This window comes from Odocoileus virginianus, chromosome 27, assembly GCF_023699985.2.
Source record: "Odocoileus virginianus isolate 20LAN1187 ecotype Illinois chromosome 27, Ovbor_1.2, whole genome shotgun sequence".
Lineage (NCBI taxonomy): Eukaryota > Metazoa > Chordata > Mammalia > Artiodactyla > Cervidae > Odocoileus > Odocoileus virginianus.
Genome location: NC_069700.1, coordinates 14,757,959 through 14,773,665, shown reverse-complemented (window position 1 = coordinate 14,773,665; position 15,707 = coordinate 14,757,959). Strand labels below are relative to the sequence as shown.

At 38.8% G+C, this 15,707-nt stretch overlaps 1 non-coding gene and 1 pseudogene across 1 annotated transcript; one reads left to right on the top strand and one right to left on the bottom strand.

Moving 5' to 3' along the window:
• Positions 1–757: 757 nt before the first annotated feature.
• On the bottom strand, positions 758–15,174 carry LOC110123133 (placental prolactin-related protein 3-like; annotated as a pseudogene).
• Positions 8,428–8,538, top strand: LOC139031651 (U6 spliceosomal RNA). The gene has a single exon (XR_011484155.1). It is a non-coding gene; the product is annotated as a U6 spliceosomal RNA (small nuclear RNA).
• Positions 15,175–15,707: the final 533 nt, after the last annotated feature.

The window sequence follows — 15,707 nt, the reverse complement described above, 5'->3', positions numbered from 1 at the left end:
TGTGCCTTTGTAAGGTGATGGAATTATAAGGATGGAGCCTCCTCAATGAGATGAGTGCTTATATATATAAGAGACACACAGAGCTCCCGAGCCCTTCCCCCATGTGAGGATACAATAAGAAGTGTGAGACCAGAAAGGACCCTGCATCACCACGCTGTGGAAATCCATCTCCATTGTTTATAAGTCTGTGAGATTTTGTTATAGCAATGTAGAAGACCTCAAACAGCATCCTAACAATCTTTAGAAGATTCAGTAAACCTCATGCTATTTGTACAAAGTTGAGAAGCACTGATCTTGTCTGGTGTAACACTGTGACAGTGGGCTGACACTTTGTGGCTGGCTTTCATAAAGAATCCTGAGGATTCAGTCTCCTTGGTAGCATGACCAGAACCATGAACAATTGTCTAATACTTTGATTCTCATAACTTGACCCAGAATAATTTTCTGTGATTCTTATGTAATCTCTTAATGGTCTTCTTTGTAATGCCAGCTTCTGCTATTTGTGACTAATTTTAATAGGAGCTTCATTCTCTCAATTGTAGGGGTGGATTTTCTTTTGATTTTCAATTAAATGAAAATAAGAAATGTTAACAAATTACCCTCTTAGATTTTGAAATCTCTACAGAGTCTGTGTTTATTTTTTTTAAGAGGAGACCCATTTCGTAGAACATGCATGAAAAAGCTGTAAATTTCAAAGAAGCTTGCTATGGGAAAGATCATTAGGACCTTCTGAGAGCTGGATGGGATGGATGTGGATTTAGCACTCGTTGCTGATTCGGCATGCCAGGATCTTGCTGTACATGTCAACTTTACGGGAATCCCTGCTCAGGCACTTGAACAGTTTATAAAATGCAGAATGACGTGCATCTTCACTGACGACCAGGGATCCGTATCCTGACCAGAAAATGGGATTCTCAATCAACTTCGATCTGACTGGATCAACAACCTGAACACCCAAAAGAAAATGACTTTTTATGCATTTTATTAATATTTGGTTATCTTTGTCCCTTGTAATTATAAATTAAGATTTGGGGAACACATGCGAATAGAAAACTCTATTTTGGAGCCAGCCTTTGAGAAAACAACTAGGAGTCTGAAAAGTAGAAACATAACTCAAGTTCAATTTTAACTTTCTCATTTCTTCCTTCCCACTCTCATCCTTTGACGTGAGAAGAACAGAGAAAAAGGCAAGTGAAAATTCAATAGCTGATGCCCTGGGATACTTTGAGGAAAATGCTGAGCTTGGAAATTCTGTTCTCTAGTTCTCTTACTCTTGAAAATATTTCAACCACCTGTGCCCAGGAAGAGGCAAGCTTTTGGTGGAATTGTGTGCAATGCAGGGAAGGCTGCACATGACAATAAATTGCAGTGAAATTCTGATTCCTTTACAGTAGAATCCATAACTATGAATGACTAGGCTCTTGCTTTATGTACTAGCAGTCTAGCATATAGAAGTCATGAATGTTTTTCTTACAAAATGAGATATTTCAAATCTCCTTATGCATTACAGAGTCATCAACACAGCAAGAAAGCCCTCTGCAGGATGCTCACCTGGCTGAATCGCCTCTCTACAATTGTTTGAAGTTTGTATAGTTCTTTTTAAATTCTCTCTGGCACTTGATAGGATAGTATCTGAGAGGTCTTTCTCAATCCGCAGGCCATGGACTAGAGCATGCAGAGGACCATTCCAGAGGTACTGTAAGATGAGTATCCACTTAGTAAGGTCTTCATTCTAAGCAAACATAAGAAACAGTCTCATTAAAATATTGATAATTCAATTGTTTTTGTAACATGTGATCTTTGCTCAGAGCAGCTGACCTACAAGACTTCTGTTTATTCTTATGTGTATGCAGAGATTTTTGAAGGTAGTGAAAGTTGAAAAATGATAAAATGTAAGCATTGACTCACACTTCACTGAATTATTAAAAATCTGGGTTACTTTAGGCACTGATTCTTCTGATGGTTTCTAATTTATAACATTAAGAATTTTCTTATTTCCTCTGAAATTCTACCACCCACTCAGTGAGTTCTTTTATGTTTGTATATTTGTGTGAGAGAAATCTAAGTATTTTATGACAAGTCAGTATGTGCCTGCAGTACCTGACCCAGGAAAGAGGCATTCTACCTGTGCCCACATCATTGTAACCCAATGATACTTTCGTATTAATGAATCAGATGAGTCATTCATATTGATTTTTCATCAGTAATTTGTTTTTTGATATTACAACAAAGAGACAATGAAGAAGACATGACATTCCTAAACAGGCTTCTTTCCTCAGTTGATCCCAACACCAGCCCCCATGCTGGTATCAGAAGAGTCTGTCTTGTTGACACATGTCCAGGCAGAAAATGGCACAGCTTTGTCTTTAGTAACAGCATCAGTGGGATTCACAATGCAGGATTTCCCCCCCAGGTTCCCTACTATTAGTAGAACTGGGCATGAAAATCTCGGGAGGCTGAAGATCTCTAGTTAATATGCTTGATTTGTTTATAGCCATGAAATGTTTTAGTGGAAAAGAACAGAGAACTGTGTAGGATGAAATATAGTAATGTACATAAAGTGCTTAGTAAAATGTATCGCCATGTAGTAACTCTCAAAAAACTTTAAATTCAAGCTTATTGAAAAATCCCTCATCCTCCTCCATTTTGAACTTTTCCTTTACTTGATCATCCTCATTATTTATGTGCTTAACAGAGGAAAAGAATGCTGGTATCGTTAAGAAAGTTGTACAGAGAAAAGATAGAATTTTAAGGGGGGATACATGTCAAAATATTTTAAATAATGTTAGGACGAAGGAAAATGCAGGAAAGAAGAAAGGAGATGTTATAATGGTGAAAATTTGGAGCTGCCATTAATCATTGAGGCTTGTATGTAACCTGTGTTGTCCTCAGAACAGAGGCAGTTGTTGCGGCCATGAAAAGCAGAACACTGTTATATAGGCCATTGTGGGGGAAACTTACAAATTAAAAATAAATGGTGACAGAGAGTAATTGAGAATGACGAATGAAGGGGGAGTCATTGAAGAAGAAGCTGAATCAGGAGAGCCTTGAAAGGCAGACCGCTGGCTCGAGTGGTGCAGTGTAGGACTCCCACGTAGCGAGTCACTAGTCACAGGGAGTACTCAAAACTGGGGTGTGTTTCTTACATATTCATGAATTTGGCAGTCTTATATTTTACACACGGACGTCCCATTCATTTCATGTTTTTGTACAGAATAATAGCTACAATCCTGTGTCTAATGCATTGCTTGAACTAAACTTGTCTGCATGGACAATTTATAGATCTGTTATTTATTTTGCTGCTACAGATCTTTAGTCATCCCTTGATTTCACTCATGCTTCATCAACTGCATAATATAATTTCTCTTCAACTGCTTACAGTGCCTCCACCATTTTCTGCCTCTAATAATTATCTGCCTCTAAGTTACCTTTACCTCTAACAATCAGAAACTTGGTAAGCTACATACTGTCTCATTTGATCCGGTGAAAAACCCAGGTGAAAGACTCACATTCATCTGTTGGGCTTTTTCTCTTTCTTCTGGAGCATGGATTGAATTGGTGTGGCAGTCGTTGGTGGCATTGATATACTCTGGTATACTCTGGGAATACTTTTCATCCTGAAAGTGATCAGGCAATTAGTTAGGGATGTTGGGCATTCAGTAGATGAGCCCATTGCCAGAACATTAACATGTTTTATAGATGTGTAATTTTTTATTGGTGGGGGCATCACAGAATTTGAAAGTCATACTTTTCCTACTTTTTCTATATATTGTCTCTATAAAAATGATTTTACATCTAACATTTCTAAGTTCAAATTTTTCCCTTCTCTATTTATTCATTATCTTTTTTTTCTTTTTTAGTATTTGAACCATATATAGTACTTTTGTACCAATACTTGGTGCTTCCCAGGTGACAGTAGTGGTAAAGAACATTCCTGCCAATTCAGGAGATATAAGAATACTGAGATTTGATCCCTAAATGAGGAGCATCCCTTGCAAGAGGGTGCAGCACCACACGCCTGGACTCCGCCTGGCGAATCCAATGGACAAAGGAGCCTCTTGGGCTACATCAGTAGGGTTGCAAAGAGTTGGACACAACTGATGTGACTTAGAATGCATTCATGCACCTATATTTAACCATTTAATCTCTTGTTTACTGTGGGTTAGAGCCAATATATTCCCTTATAAGGAGTAATAGAGTAATGACTTTGTCTCATCTCTCAATCCGCTCACCAAAAAGCTTAGTGTTCATCCCAGGTGCAGAATACAATGCTGTTTAAGGTGACAAAATGGTACATCAGAAAAGCATGGCCTAAATTTATAGGAAATAGAAAGCAATGGACTGAGAATAAAAAGATTAGAAAAATCTAGCTAACACTTTGATAGAGAAAAACTAATCTTTAGAGGAAGTTATGAACATTTGAAGAGATTACTTGGAAGAGGTGGAAAAAAATGGACAGTCCAAAATGGAGGATGAAACAAACACTAGTGAGTAAAAAGAACTACATGAATATAATAGAAGACTGCAGCAGCGCCTTTTATTAGCTGTCTGCTCTACTGTGTGCTCCTTGATTGACCTAAAAGAATTAACATTCAACTTTCAAATACCTTCATCAGAAAAAGAATAATTTTTTCTGTTTTACATACAGGGTTCTCGTCACCATCTTTCTAAAGTCCATATATATGTGTTAGTATACTGTAACGGTCTTTATCTTTCTGGCTTACTTCGCTCTGTATAAAGCGAGGATGGGATGTTTCAAGAGAACAGCATTGAAACATGTATATTATCTAGGGTGAAACAGATCACCAGCCCAGGTTGGGTGCATGAGACAAGTGCTCGGGCCTGGTGGACTGGGAAGACCCAGAGGGATCGGGTGGAGAGGGAGGTGGGAGGGGGTACTGGGATGGGGAATACATGTAAATCCATGACTAATTCATTTCAATGTATGACAAAAACTACTGTAATGATGTAAAGTAATTAGCCTCCAACTAATAAAAATAAATGGAAAAAAATTAAAAAAAAAAGAGAATGTAAAATAAAACAACCACTTTTGAAAAAAAAAAAAAAAAGAATAATTTTGTCCAATTGTAAACTCCCCTTCTATTGTAACTACAAACCTATTCACTGCAAATCTTAAAGCAATAATTTGTAGCATCAAAAAAACTACCAAAAATCATTTTTGTGACCAGGATTCAGCCTTGTTTAACATGTTCCATCCACCCAGTTCACTGCAGAGCAGCTCTCATTTATTGCCTATTTACTCTGAGCCTAGAGAAGAAAGCCCAGAGAGACACTGAAGGACCAAAAAATCACCATGCTTCCTTGTCCCCAATCCCACCTAAAACTGCTTTCTGTCAGATAGTGTTATGGACTGAATGTGTGTTCTTCAAATTCATGTGTTAGAGCCCAAACTGCCAAAGTACTGTGTTTTGAAAAGGGTTCTGACTTTTTGGCACGCCATGGTCTATAGCCCACCAGACTCCTCTGTCCATGGGATTTCTCAGGCAAGAATACTGGAGGGGCTTGCCGTTCCCTTTTCCAGGGAATCTTCCAGACCCAGGGATAGAACCCAGGTCCCTCCCATTGTGGGCAGATTCGTTACCATCTGAGCCACCAGCAAAGCCCATTAAGGTTAAATCAGCTCTCAGGGTGCAACACTCATCCAATAGGTTTAGTGTCTCCATGAAGCGAAACACCAGAGACTTTTCTCTTCTGTCTCTGTGTCTGTGTGTCCTTTCCTCTGTCTGTCTGCCCCACTCCCCACCCTGTGTGAGGACGCATGGAGAAGCCATCCTGGGAAGAAAGAGTTCTTACCAGAACCTCACCTTGCTGGTGCCCTGATCTGGGACTTCTAGCCCCCAGAGCTGTGAGGAAATAAATTCCTGGTGTTTATTCCACTAAGTCTATTGTATTCTTTTATGGCATTCCTAGCTGACAAATACAAAATCATTTATTGTAGAAATTTAAAGAAAAAAAATGAATGAAAGGAAATGGAAAAATTTATTGCACTTCTTAGGAGTCTTTGATATTTCAAAAAACAGTTGCTTTCTTTGATTTGCACACCTTATGAACTGACAGCGTCTTTAAACTAGAGAGTGCATTATTTGAGTTTGTTTGATGCAGCCCTCTTGTTGAAAGGACAGCATGGCCCAGTCACTTACACGAAGGTTCCTTCTGGGAGCCTGGCGGGCTACAATACATGGGGTCTCAAGAGTCAGTCGGCCATGACTTAGCATCTAAACCACCACCACCACAGTACTTACAAACTCATTGAACATTATTGTGGAAAGGTTATGCATGTCATGGGACAGCCTGGAGACACGGCTAAACGTTTTTCTAAGGAACTTCAGGGGGACGCCAAACACGTCAGGACCGCAGGACGGGCATACGTTGCCTTGGCACAGGAGCAGATTTGACATGACCAGCAGCAGGAGCAGGCAGGACACTGCTAAAATAAAAACATGAGCCATTCTGAGATGATCAGGTCACCTGAGGTTATCAAATCCATCCTGTGGAGGGAAGCCTTCTCTTTCCCTGTTGCTCTGAGCAGGAGTTGGAGCTGTAGTAGCTGGGGTGGGGAAGAAGGAGCGCCTTCTGTGTGAATTTAGATGGATGATGACATTTGCACAGATAGAGAGCTGGAGAAGTAGGTCACTCCCTGCATTTTTGCTTTGCTCCCGGAAGTACTTCTGTGCTCTGCAAACATTTAGAACTTAATTCTGAGCCAGAGTGTTTAGGCCATTCTTTTTTAGATGGCTTAATGTGGGGACTCTGCAGACTCTGAGCAGCGAGGCCCTCTAGGAGTTTGTAATTTTTTCACTCTACATTGACTAGTGCATGAATTTTAGACACTGAAATGACAAGAAGTGTACAGTTGATCTGTGTGGTTTACCATCACGCTGGGGTAAGAGTAAACACATGACTGACTGATCGCTGCTATAGAGTACAGAGAGAAGACTAAGAGAAAAAGGACCCTGTGCCTTGGGTCTGTTGACTCAGATTCGTGACCCCATGCAGGTCTTTGATATTTTCCCAAAAGCTTTAAACATCTTAAAAGTTGTGTTTCACGGTAAACTTGTGAATTAGCATTCATCTTCACTATGATCATCAAATTATGTTAATGAAGATGCAATGACTTGGAGAGGGCAAATAATTTTCCGCAGGTCCCATTATTAGCAGATGGAGGTGACTGGGTACCAACACAGTCATCTGTTCACTTCCTGATGTCACATCACACATGCCTGTGGGCTCTCGGTCTGCATGTGTGTAACCAGGACCACATCAGGAGCTGTGATGACTCTGCTTAAAGTGAAAAATATTTTGTCTTTGACTGCAAAACAGCAGTGACCCTAGAACACTGGTTTTATCCACTTGTTCTGCTCTGTCTATAAAACACTCACTGTTAAAGTCTTTGACAATTATCAGTGTGGGGGCCTGGTTCTCCTGGCTAGCCCTGAATCTAGGCAACTTCACAGCCCTTCTACTTTTATGCATCCTTAATCTTCTCATTATGTTTGTATCTTTGAGACAATGGCAGGTAAATCTCCAGATGGTCATCAAGAATCTTACCTGCTCAGCACCCAGGACCCCTCACTGGCTCTGCGGACATGGCCTGGTCTTTCCTGACTGTGACATTTCAGAGAGAAAATCCATCTGTCTGGTCGGGAGCACATCCTGATAACCATGGGGCTGTTTTTGAACCATCTCCAAACATCTCCTCTTTGATAGGAGAACTAGACCTTCATGCTTCGATGATGTAATATTTCAGAAATTATTCCTGGCCCTACCTTTGGCCAATAGAAGCATAAAATCATAGATTCTTGCAAGCATGATTTTAAAATTACTTTCCTGTCTGTCCTTTGTAAGTAAGCAGAATTTAAGTCTGAAGTGAGCAAGAATTAGTTTGGACAAGAGAAGTAATAAAATGGAGGTTTTATCCTCCTGAATAAGATCTCAACATGATTCTTTTTTCAGTTTACCAGAATAGTGGTAATTTATTTAATGACAAGATATCAGCATTTACTAGGTTTTCTCTGCTCTTAGTTAGTTTAAAGGGGCATGGTACCTAAGAATAAAATAGTTATTTAAAATTTGATGGTGAAAACCAAAGAAGTATTTCTCAAAAAGAAGTCATATAAGTTGGAGAAAGTAGGGACTATCTCTCTCATCAACTAAAGAGCTTATTGTGACAGCCAAGGAGAATAATAGCTTGTATAACAGACGTATTTGTGTGCATATATTTCTGTGCATGTATACATGTGTTATGAATAAATATATGCTTAATTCCTAAATGGAACTTTGGACCTTATAAAATTCAGTTTTATAACAGGCAGTAAATATAGTAGAATACCCTAATTTCCATAGTATTTGATCATTTGTTGGTAGATGACTAACTATATGATTTTTTTTTTTGTTAAAGTGTTATTTGTGTGTTTGCTTTGGTAGCACATATATTAAAAAATTGGAATAATACTGAGAGGATTAGCATGGCCCCTGCCCAAGGATGACACACAAATGTGTGAAGCCTTCCATATTTTTCTGTAACAACTTCCAGGGGTGCGATGTGAAGAAAGGTCGGGAGGAGGTTCAAGGTTGACGGGACATAGGTAAACCTATGGCTGACCCATGTTGATGTTTGGCAAAGCAGTCCAGTATTGTAAAGGAATTGCCCTTCAATTAAAGATCAATAAATTTAAGTGTTAAAACTGTTACTGGGGATCATATAACAGGTTCAGATATCCATTGTATGACTAAAGAGGATCTGACTGGAAACTGAAGGTGTCAATTATCCTTGGTTAGTGATTCATTAACTTTATAGTTGAATGAGAAAAGTAAGCTAACAAACACTATTGTCTGTGACTCAGTGTCATAGCAAGCTATAATCCTTGTCTGTGTTCGCTTTTAGGTGGTATAGTGCCCAAACTTTGAAACTGACGCCATTCCCAGAAGCACACAGTCATGAGTTCTGTTCAGGGTTTCTGTTCCTGATGCTGGAGGCTTCTGTTCGCTGGTCCACTAGGTCCGAAACTTTCTCTCCTGAGCATTCTCTGGTTCTATCATGTGCACAAGTCTTTCTATTTTGGTGTCTAATTTGATTCTCTTATTCTTTTAACCAGACTACCAAGTATCTTTATGATTTACTTTTTAGACCCTTTGTACTTTGATTTTTCTGATGCTCATTAGTGTATTTGCTTCCATGTCTAAATCTGAGTAGTTTTCAGTATCTACACATACAATACCCTATTCGCTAACTGTCTTGATTTTGGCGTTCAGCATCAGCATATTTTTATGAGCTTCATTTTTCTTCTGGTGAAGTTTCTGGTGTACAGCTTAAGCTGGTTGGCTCCCATCTGGCTTGTTCATTTTGTCTCCAAAAAATTAGAGAACTCTGCTTTCTTTCTAGGGCAATACTGCCCCTTCTTTTGATCCATTGCTAATTTTCTGTGATTTCACTTCCTGCCTCATAAGCTTTGTCTTTCTCAATCTACTGTAACTTGAGTGCTATGTGTCTCTATGTTGGTATTACAATTTTATTTTATTTTGTTAATTTTAATTGGAGGCTAATTACTTTACAATATTGTATTGGTTTTGCCATACATTGACAGGAATCTGCCATGGGTGTACATGTGTTCCCCATCCTGAACTGCCTTCGGTGTGTATGCCCAGTAGTGGGATTGCTCAGTCATATGGCAGTTCTATTTCCAGTTTTTAAGGAATCTCCACCCTGTTCTCCATAGTGTCTGTATTACTACTTTAAATAAATATCAATCTAGTATACCAGAGAATTAAAGGGAATAAAATTACAATAGTATTAGTAATAATACAGTCCCCCAAATTATAATCCAGTAATGCTCCCAGTTTTAAATGACTTTCTACCCATGTATTATTGAGGTCCCCTACTCACTCCTTACTAGGTGTTTCAATTTTGAAATAGAATGTAGAAAACAATGGAGTGGAAAGTTCTGAAAATCACCTTGGATTTTAGATGCCTCAAGATTAAGTATGTAATTATTAGTTTGATTTTTTTTTAAGTTAGTAGGGCAATTCATAGCACACAGCTCAGTGTAGGGTGATTGCTATTGAGTGAAGGATGCATACTGTGAACTGCAATCACCAAACAGGTGATTGGAAATAAAGAAAACAATGCCAGGAAAACAGAGGCTTTTGTTCTGGAAGGAAAAACTTACAGTGTCTCTCCTCTACAGTCTGATCTTCAGATTTTTCAAATCACTTATTCTTCCTTTCTCATTTAATAATTTGAGTTGTTTGATTTTTTTTTCCCACTGAGTTGCATGAGTCTCTTATATAAACTATATATGAAGCCCTTACCAAATATGTGATTTACAATTTTTTTTTCATTCCAAAGGTTGCCATTTAATTTTATTGATGGGTTCTTTTACTATGCAGAAGGTTTTGAGTTTGATGTGGTCTCACTAGTTTATTTTTGCAGCTCTTTCCTTTGCTTTTGATGACTGACTTGTTTGAGCTGCTTGTATTTTGGAAAATGACCCTTTATCAGTTGTTTTATTTGCTTTTATCTTCTCCCATTCTTACCAAAATACACAGACTGGATGAATGGATACAAAAACAAGACCCATATATATGCTGTCTACAAGAGACCCACTTCAGTCCTAGAGACACACACAGACTGAAAGTCAGAGGATGGAAAAAGATATTCCAAGCAAATGGAAATCAAACGAAAGCCAGATTGGCAATTGTCATATCAGAAAAAATAGACCTTAAAATAAAAACTATTATAAGAGATAAAGAAGGACACTACCAAATGATCAAGGGTCAGTCCAAGAAAAAGACAAAACAATTTTAAATATTTATGTAGCCAACATAGGAGCACCTCAATACATGAGGTAAATACTAACTGACACAAAAGGAGAAATTGACAGTAACACAATAATAGTAGGGCATGTCAACACCACACCTATACCAATGGGCAGATCAACAAAACAGAAAATTAATAAGGAAACATAAGCCTACAAGGAAATATTAGAGCAAACAGACCTAATTGATATCTTCAGCACATTCCATCCAAATGCAGAATACACTTTCTTCTCAAGTGCACATGGAACATTTTCCTCATTGTGGGTCACAAATCAAACCTCAGTAAATTTAAGGAAATTGAAATTATATCAAGCATTTACTCTGACCACAACACTATGAGACTCGATATAGATTATAGGAAAAAAAAATCTTTAAAGAACACAAACACATGGAGATTCAACAACAAATTTCTAAATAATAAACAAGTTACTGAAGAAATAAGGGAAATCAAAACATTCCTAGAAACAAAGAAAAATGAAAACATGATGATTTAAACCTATAGGATGCAACAAAAGCAATTCTAAGAGGGAAGGTTATAGTAATACAAATCCTACCTCAAGAAACACATTGAATAGACAACCTAACTTTACATATCTTTAGCTCTTTTTAAATTTCTCTTATCAATGTCTTAAAGGTTTTGTATAAAATCTTTCATCACCTTGCTTAAGTCTATTTCTGTCTTTTATCTTTTTGTGATGCAATAGTAAATGGGCTTGTTTACTTTATTCAACTTTCTGATAGTTCATTCTTGATATATAGGTAGGCAATAGAGTTTCATATATTGGAATATAGTAAACATAATGTATGCTACATCTTTAAAGAATAGACATTTTCCCACAAATAAGACATATAGATGGTCAAGAGGTATATGACAAGATGCTTAGCATTGCTAATAATCAAAGGAAATGCAGATCAAAAGCACAAGAGATATCACCTCATACCTGTTTGAATGGCTAGTACCAAAAATGTAAGAAATGACAGATCTTGTGGAGGTTGTGGAGAAAAAGGAGTGCTTATGCACTCTTGGTAGGGATGTATACTGGTCCAACTCCCATGGAAAAATACTATGGAGGTTCCTCAAGAAATTTAAAAGAGAATTGTTATGTGATCCATTATCCCACTTCTGGATATATACAGTCAAAGGAAATGAAATCATTTTCTCAAAGAGAGATCTGTATCCCCATGTTCATTGCAGCATTATTCACAGTAGCCTTGATATAGGAACAACTGAGTATCTTTCAATAGGTGAATGGATTAAAACAATGTGATGTGACACATATAGGTAAGTATTGAGTGAAGTAATCCAGAAAGATAAAGACCATTACAGTATACTAACACATATATATGGAATTTAGAAAGATGATAACAATAACCCTATATGCAAAACAGAAAAAGAGACTCAGATGTATGGAACAGACTTGTGGACTCTGGGAGAAGGCGAGGGTGGGATGTTTCAAGAGAACAGCATCGTCTTGATGACTGTGGCTTTGTAGTAGAGTCTGAAGTCAGGCAGATTGATTCCTCCAGTTCCATTCTTCTTTCTCAGGATTACTTTGGCTATTCGAGGTTTTTTGTATTTCCATACAAGTACTGGCACAAAGACAGAAATATAGATCAATGGAACAGAATAGAAAGCCCAGAGATAAGTCCACGAACCTATGGTCACCTTATCTTCGACAAAGGAGGCAAGAATATACAATGGAAAAAAGATAACCTCTTTAACAAGTGGTGCTGGGAAAACTGGTCAACCACCTGTAAAAGAATGAAACTAGAACACTTTCTAACACCATACACAAAAATAAACTCAAAATGGATTAAAGATCTAAATGTAAGACCAGAAACTATCAAACTCCTAGAGGAGAACATAGGCAAAACACTCTCTGACATAAATCACAGCAGGATCCTCTATGACCCACATCCCAGAATTTCAGAAATAAAAGCAAAAATAAACAAATGGGACCTAATGAAACTTAAAAGCTTTTGCACAACAAAGGAAACTATAAGCAAGGTGAAAAGACAGCCCTCAGATTGGGAGAAAATAATAGCAAACGAAGCAACAGACAAAGGATTAATCTCAAAAATATACAAGCAACTCCTCCAGCTCAACTCCAGAAAAATAAATGACCCAATCAAAAAATGGGCCAAAGAACTCAACAGACATTTCTCCAAGGAAGACATACAGATGGCTAACAAACACATGAAAAGATGCTCAACATCACTCATTATCAGAGAAATGCAAATCAAAACCACAATGAGGTACCATTATACGCCAGTCAGGATGGCTGCTATCCAAAAGTCTACAAGCAATAAATGCTGGAGAGGGTGTGGAGAAAAGGGAACCCTCTTACACTGTTGGTGGGAATGCAAATTAGTACAGCCACTATGGAAAACAGTGTGGAGATTTCTTAAAAAGCTGGAAATAGAACTGCCATATGACCCAGCAATCCCACTTCTGGGCATACACACCAAGGAAACCAGATCTGAAAGAGACACGTGCACCTCAATGTTCATCGCAGCACTGTTTATAATAGCCAGGACATGGAAGCAACCCAGATGCCCATCAGCAGACGAATGGATGAGGAAGCTGTGGTACATATACACCATGGAATATTACTCAGCCATTAAAAATAATTCATTTGAATCAGTTCTAATGAGATGGATGAAACTGGAGCCCATTATACAGAGCGAAGTAAGCCAGAAAGATAAAGACCATTACAGTATACTAACACATATATATGGACTTTAGAAAGATGGTAATGATAACCCTATATGCAAAACAGAAAAAGAGACTCAGATGTATGGAACAGACTTGTGGACTCTGGGAGAAGGCGAGGGTGGGATGTTTCAGGAGAACAGCATTGAAACATGTATATTATCTAGGGTGAAACGGATAACCAGCTCAGGTTGGGTACATGAGACAAGTGCTCGGGCCTGGTGCACTGGGAAGACCCAGAGGGATCGGGTGGAGAGGGAGGTGGGAGGGGGGACTGGGATGGGGAGTACATGTAAATCCATGGCTAATTCATATCAATGTATAACAAAAACTACTGTAATGATGTAAAGTAATTAGCCTCCAACTAATAAAAATTTAAAAAAAAAAAGAAGAAAAAAAAAAAAAAGAAACTGCTAAAAAAAAAAAAAAAAAGAGAACAGCATCGAAACATGTATATTATCTAGGGTGAAACAGATCACCAGCCCAGGTTGGGTGCATGAGACAAGTACTCGGGCCTGGTGCACTGGGAAGACCCAGAGGGATCGGGTGGAGAGGGAGGTGGGAGGGGGGACCGGGATGGGGAATACATGTAAATCCATGGCTAATTCATTTCAATGTATGACAAAAACCACTGCAATGATGAAAAGTAATTAGCCTCCAACTAATAAAAATAAATGGAAAAAATAAATAAATAAAACAATGTGATGTGACACATATAGGTAAATATTACTTAGCCATTAGAAAAATAAAGAAATTCTTCCATTTATGGCAACATGGATGAAACTGGAGGGAATTACACTAAGTAAACTAAGCCGGAGAAAGGAAAACAAAATACGATCTCAATTGTAAGGAATCTAAAAAAAATCGCTGAGAGAGTGGCCATCATTGAGTGGCATGCCAACTCACCGGACATGAGTTTGAGTAAGCTCTGGGAGTCGGGGATGGAAAGGGAAGCCTGGTGTGCCACAGTCCATGGGGTCACAAAGATTTGGACACGACTGAATGACTGACTCAACTGAGGAGAGTGGAACTTACCTGTGTTCTCCTCAAAAAGCAAAAGTTAAACATGTGTGGTGATGGCAATGTTACTTAATAGAAAGGGAAATTTGTTTCTAGTACATCCACAAGATGATGGAGGGGCAGGTGGAAGTGGGGTACACCTCGTTCCACCGATGCATCAAGAAGGTCTAAAGACACAGCAGTTCTCACAGAAGACCAGGTGAATACTGGCAGGAATCCCTGACTACTGAGAAGGAATATCCGGATCCACACAGAACTCAGTAGGACAAAGGAAAGAAGGGACAAGGAGGAAGGGGAAAGAAGGAGGAGAGCAAGTGGGACGAGCCTGCACCTGGGGCTGAGGGAGCTGAAGCGCAGGGGAGAGATCCCTGGGTCCATAGCCATCCACTGGAATGGGGGAGTCATTTGAAACTGTTGGGTGTGAACTAATTAACCTGTGACCATCGGAACAGAGTGAGAACCAGATAGACAAGCCATTCTCCTGACTTTCATACCTCGGACAGGGTTGTAAGTCCACTGGTGTCCACGGAAGCTGGGAGCTGGAGCCATGGGGATTGCGGAATGATCCCAGGGTGAGGACTCCTGTTGACCGTGGGGAGTCAGCCAGATGGGATGGGATGGAGGAAATCTGCTGCATCTAATGCTTCTTAAGGAAAGCCACGAGACCATAAAAGTAGGGTCAACTTGCCCGTGGAGTAGAGCTATCTCTTTCTCCATGGTGGTACCTGTAGGTTGAGCAATAATGACTTCAGTGAGGGTGATCTTTGAGTGCCTGATGCACTAAGCAATGAAGAGTTTTGAATGTCTATATACCCTACCCTACCCTATTCTCTGTCTAAATTGTGGGTTTTAGCATTCTAATATTTTTATGAACTGAAATTTCCTTGGTAGAGTTTCTGGTTTACAAATAAAGCTAATTCCTCACATCTGGCTCGTTCTTGGTGTTTAAGGAAACTTTGAGAACCTTCCTTCCTCTCAAGGCAATACTGCCCTTTACTACCATTGCTGACTTCCCATACTTTCACGTCTTGCCTAATATATTCTATGTCTTTCTCTATTCACTATAACTTTAGTAGTATGTGTCCTATGTTGCTATTAATATTTATAATAAATTATTACCTATGCAGTAGAGAATCAA